Raw genomic sequence first — 6,254 nt, forward strand, 5'->3', positions numbered from 1 at the left:
CCAGCCCCAGGCACCCCCCACCCCATGTCCAGCCCTGCTACCAGGGGCCCCATCACTGCTGCAGCTATGAGTGTCCTGGATGCTCTGGCTTCTGTTATTGCTGCTGGTGCTTCTGCCAGTGCTCCAGCCCTCATTGCTGCTGTTATGGGTGCTGCCAACTTTCTTTCTATCGACAGCCCCTTTGCTGCTTCTGGTGGAGCCAGTGCTTTAGCTGTTCTGGCCCTTGCTGCCATTGCCCACTCTCTCCCTCTTTCCTGGGGGCTGCAGCTGCTCCAGTCCCACTATGGAGCCCCCCACCCTGGGCACTGGGTGTGGCCAGCAGGAGAGCCCGAGCACACTGCTCCCGCCTCAGGTGCTGCTCCCGGCTCTGAGCTGCTCTTCAGTGCCAGCCTCCCTGCTCCGGCTCACCTCTCTGGCACTTCCTGCTGTTCCTAGCAATCCTCTCTCTCCAGCCAGTCATGCCTTCAAGGATGCACAAGTCTCTCCCTCAACCCTTACCCTTGACTAGAATGCCCGCAGAGAATGCTACTTGAGCCTGAAGTCCTCTTCTGGAAAATGACCTAACCCACAAAATTCATTCACCTCCGAGGATCGGCACCCGGACATTTGTAACATGTTGCATAGTGGACCCCCGGTTTCAACAGGGGTCTCTGCACGCTCCTGCAAGGTGTTCCGTGAGCAGCAGCTCAGGCAGGTATTGTCGTCACGGCTGCCAGCAGCAGACCGATCCAAGAGCTTTGCATGGATCTTTTTTCCCAGACCAACACAGCTATAAAATTGACCCCTACCAAATCAAATAATTCTTAGAGAAACCAGCAAGGCAGCACCTGTTGGCACTTAATGTATTCTTCATTGTGCCCCATCACAATGCTGCATGTGTAGAAACAAAGTGAAAGCAGTGAGCCCCGCCACACACTCCCTGGTGGATGAGGAAGTGGACCGGAAGTGCTTGTGGTCCACTTCCAGGTCTGCTGCCAAGCATGCTGGGGAGCCGCTCGCGCTTCTGTGGGACGCTGCATTTGCCCCAGAGCCATGGCTTTCAGAGACCCTGCTACCTAGAGGTATGTAGAAAAATCATTTAAAGCTGTGTCTACGTTTGAATCACCAAATCTGACCAAATCTCTCCAAACTGATTTGGAGGGATTAAAAGGTTCTCTGATTCGATTCGGAGGATACAGAGTTTTGGCCACTGAATCGCGTCGAATCTCTGCTGAATCAAATCAGGGACCAAAGCTTTGCATAGCCCTGGTATACGGACATGGATTGCTTACAGGTAAGTTACACAAGTCCATGCTCCTACTCAGTGCTTGAAGCTACTTTCAAAGAGAAGAAATAAACATGCAGGTCTCTGATGCTATTGAATCCAGAATTCATAATCTCAAGATCAGTAGCCACATCCAGTAGTTTCCATGCGGGAATCCCACAGACCATTTAGAACAATGGGCTTGACACATGGCCTTGAAATAACTAAACAGGCCCCATTTCAATGGGAGTCTGACTGCATTTGATCTTTAGTTATGTCACTTGATAGCTTGAAGTAATGCAAATTGATGTGTTTAAATTAATGCAATTTCTGAATGCATTGTATTATTATGACACACAGAAGGCAACCCATTATGCTACTCCTGTTGATTTTTCATCAGGGCTGCATGCTATCATAGTGGCTTGTATTAAGTGAGCTTTTCTGCCTTTGGCATGAGATCTGGTAAATGGTATACAATTTAAGGAGATCAAAAGGATTGCCTGTCAAGGGACTGTCCCAGGGGGCCATTAAGTTTCACTGGAATGCTGACACATTTCAACCTACTCCTCATAGTCCCTTGCACTGCTCACTTGAAACCTTTTCTGAATCTGACACACATTAATTCATGGGAAAAGACATTTATTTCTGTTGGAAGGCCATCTCTTCATAGCATCCAAATTTTCAGACCAGACACAGAAAGGATGATGTAGTCCAGTCACAGGAAATATCTTTTAAAATGTTCCTTCCCCCAGGACAGGATGAAAAATTGCTTCCTTTTTCTTATGCCCTTGTCAACTAGAGGCCAAGGAGAAAGTCCAATAAAATAAGAGGTTTATACCTATTCATGTTTTACCTGTATTTACCACACTTCTCATGTTCAAGTTTGATTTGGACCACATAATAGATCTTAGTTAATAGCTTTGTTAGAGAGTTGCCCACATCGGCAAGAAAATTAAAACTTTTCCCAGTGAGGGTTTTCATCACCTAGAATTTTCTACAAAAAATATACATCTAAAAATTGCTTCCCTCCATCACTGAATTGCAGCTGTATCTATATGTCAGTTCCTGCACCTAGAAGTGGTTGAAAATCTCCCAACAAACTCTTTTGCCAGTTGAAAACACAGTTCTGTAAAATCTGAAACTTTCTATGAGAATCGTAAAGTTGTCAGGAATCTCAGTGATCATTCAGTCCGATTCCCTATTTAAGTCAGCATAAAAATGAGAATAATTTAGGAAATTACAGCGTTCCCCAATGAATCAGAAGGTCCACTTATGCATGGCTCTAACCCATTATTTGTTGTTTAGTGTGTGAGAGATATTCCTGTGTCACACTGAAGTAGATAGAAGTCCATTTCAGGCTCCACTTTTAGAACTTAGGGCACTGATTCTCAAAGGTACTGAGGGCCTTTGTGGCTTTAGACCATTGTCCTTAGCTCAAGCTGTATGGCCCTGAACTCTTTGTTCAGATGGTTCTGATTTTTATCCCTGATTAAATATACCCTGGGAAGGCATCAGCAGCTGTCAAAAGGTATGGAAGTGTCTACATGCTCAGCAAAGGTGGGTTAATTCTGGCAGTTCTGCTGCTGCAGAGGAGGTTTGAGTGTGGATGGACTCCAAGTTCTGCCTATAAACCTTGTTAGTATAGACTAGGCCTCAGACACCCCTTTAGGCTGGAAGACTCATGCTTTTCTAAAACATGGCTGGAGGTGGTTGTAGTTTGCCTTTTATGTAGTAGTGCAGTATTAGTTTGAGAAGTTGCTTAGAAAACGTCTTTTTGGCTCTCTGTGGGCTGAGGGCCCTTATAACTATACCCCACCAGTCAGGGGAGTGTCATAGTAATCAAACTGAGCTAAGATGGGTGGGAGTAATGTTCTCACTGAAGCTGGGCACATCTACACGTGCAATTAATGGACACATCCAGAGAAGTGTAGCCACATACTGCACAGTCCAGTCTTCTCCACACTGCAAGGGCATGCTGCCTGAGAGTGCACTATGCTGGTTTTTTTTTCCTGTGGGGTTTTTTTGATCATATGCAGGGGTCCAAAAAACAAAAAAACCCAAAAACCCGCTGAAAAAATAATTGGCGCAGCACACACTTGGGTTCAAATTGTAGTTAGGAGTATGGCACCAAAACCTTCCTCAATCCTATCCTGGATCTAGATATAATCAGTCTTAATTGTACAATGTGCAAAGCTCTTAGCTTCATTGCTGTTTGAGTTGCCTAATCCTTCCTATTATAAGGCCCTGTTTTCAGTTGCTTGTAACTTGGGTAGAAAGGAGCTGGCCTGAAGTTTTCCATGTACTGGTATGTTTCACACTGGAGTTTTCTGAAAGCTTCAACAAAAATGGTCTAGTCATTTATGAGAGGAGGAACAAGATCAATTACACGCTCATGGAAGTTCATTCAGTTCTGAGAAGTCCCAAATCCATTGTGCTTTGGAACAAGGCTGTCTAACTAGCAGCCCACATGCCACATCCAGCCCACAAGGGGTTACAATGCAACCCTCCCCTTCCCTTATCATTTCTGTTGCTGCTTCCCTGCAGCAAGGATATTCAGGCTCTCCCTTTCCCTTCCACTTCCTGCTCCCCACCCCACACCGGATCTGGGACAGAAGTTCAATAAACTGATTTAACCTAAATCAGTAAGTCTGATAGGACATCCACCCAGGTTTATCTTAAACCAGTTTCTGCCATTTTGAAAGTGATGTATGCACACTAAACTTCTGTTGTTACAGGATTAAACCAGTTTGCAAACCCAGGCATGCTGGAGACAAGGCAGGGTAGGGCAGCATGTGTGGCAGGGGAAGATTTAAGCTGCCTGCACCACAGGACAGGGCCTGGTTTGCCTATGCTGCATGCATGGCCAGGAAGGAGACTGTGCTGCTTGTGCAGTGGAGGGGAGGGGAGCTGTGGTGAGGAGAGTCCACGCAACTGGGGGCCGGGGTTGGAACGCCAGGGCGTCCCTACACAGTTCTGTGGTCTGGGGGCTTATGGTTTGTGGGATGTGCAACTCCCCATTGTCCAGAAGCTGGACACCTGCTTAGGAAAAACAAGCTTGAAACTGGATAAAGGGCAATGCCCTCATGGCAGGAAATGTGCTGTTTGCTGTGTTGTGGGAGGTGCCTGTGGAACAGGATACAAATCTCAGTTTGCACCCAGTTAGCAGAGACTTGGCAGCACGTGGCAGCTGAATTACCTAAGATGGAACTTGTACTGTGTGCACTATGGCCCAAGGCTGTGAGGGTTTAACAGGGCTTTCCCTGCAGTTGCTGCTTCTAGTTGCTCTGGCACCAGTGCAGGAGCAGAAAATAGGGCAACTCAGTGCTGCTTTTAGTGAGTCCCAGGCAGTGCAGAGAAGCTGTGACTGACTCAGATGCAGAGGCTTCAAACAAATGAACACAGGTCAGCAGTGTAGGAGGGATGGATTTAGATACAGGAAAAGTGTGAGAGAGAGAGTTAAGATCAGAGAAGCCTTTGTGCTAAGGAGCACTGACTTCTCTGAGAACTGACCAAATCAGGGGTCAATAACCTACAGCCCATGGGCTGGATTCAGCCCGCAAAGATTTCTATCTCCGTGGAGATCCACGCCTGGGCTCCAGCCTGTCTGATAGTATTGCCGCAGAAGGAGACAGAAGGTTGCTGAGCTCTGGTTCAGCTCATCTGGACCAACAGATGAGTCTTAAAAATTACGAGAGCCTGAGAAGCCGAGTAGGACTGTGGTAGTATCCTGCTCCTGCCCCTCCCCAACTTCTTTTTGCCTGTCTGCACTGGCTGCTTGGTCCCATAACTGCCCCTCTCCCCCTCCTCTCCTACCTTGTCTTTTGTAGTTTCTCTTGCCTTATACTCTGCTTTCTGCAGGTCTTCACAGCTACAGCTCACAAAAGCTTGTGCTCTCTCTCTATTTTGGTTACACTATAAGGTGCAAAACTCCCCTGCCTTCTCCCTGGGTATATAGCTTTGGCCAGAAGCAGCTGAGCCCCTCAGTCCTTGGCTGCTTTAAGGAGGTGGCAGAGCAGGATGATGGTTCCCCAGAGGTAACAAGGAGCATGGCTATACTGCTCCCCACAACCAGGAATGCTCCAGGTACTTATGGTGTCAGACAACTGGGTCCTCCTATTTTGGTGCAAAATGCTCCCAGAGTGAGATGGTACTTCTACTGCAGCCCTAGGTGTTAGGGCTGTGTGAAACAGCATCATTTTGTTTCAACCTTGCTTTCAATGTTTTGATGGGACAGTGTTTGCTTTCAGGTTTCAAAGCCCTTTGTTTTGTTGGTTTTGCTGTTTCAAGCTCAAAATGAGTCAAAACAGTGTTGAAACAAAACAGCTGGAGAAATTTTGCACAGCCCTACTAGCTGTGGTGCTAGTGGATTGGGTAATTTTCTATCCCCCGCCTGCCTTATTTCTATAAAGTCCTGTGTTACAGCTGTATCTAAGACAAGACACTTTCCAATGTGCAGGGTGGCTGTGCATTGTTACCAGCAGAAGAATGCAAAGGGGAGATCCCCCATCTGTATTTCTGGGATCTCTTACTTTTCACTGTCCTCATCTCTACTGTCCTCAAAGCAAACTGTGGCTTGCTTTGGCTACCTAGCTGCCTAAGGTTGTAAGGGGTGAAGGCATGCTTTCTTCTCAGCTTAACAAGTAGACACAGGGTTTGTAAGTGTTAGAAATATTATTAGGAATGCATAATGAATAGAGTGTTGTTAGAACTGCACAGTTTGCATCTCGTACCTGATAAGCGGAAACACTACCAAGGACCCTTTGTGCTAAAGTATCACTCCCTTTTCCCTCTTGGCCAATTTACTATCTTTTTCCTATACTAAATCACACATACCTTCAGCCTCCCTCTGCTTTTCTCATGTAGATTACAGAAGCTGTGATTTAATTGACTGTGTCCTTGAAAGAGAGAAGCATTTCAACTTTTGGTGACCTAGGGGCTTTTCTGAGCGTGCGTAATTAGCTGATGCATATATGCCTATCCGCCCCGCATACTTAAGTAGTTAATTATAATG

This window comes from Crocodylus porosus, unplaced genomic scaffold (genome assembly GCF_001723895.1).
Source record: "Crocodylus porosus isolate Cpor-Errol unplaced genomic scaffold, CroPor_comp1, whole genome shotgun sequence".
In the NCBI taxonomy this organism is placed as follows: domain Eukaryota; kingdom Metazoa; phylum Chordata; order Crocodylia; family Crocodylidae; genus Crocodylus; species Crocodylus porosus.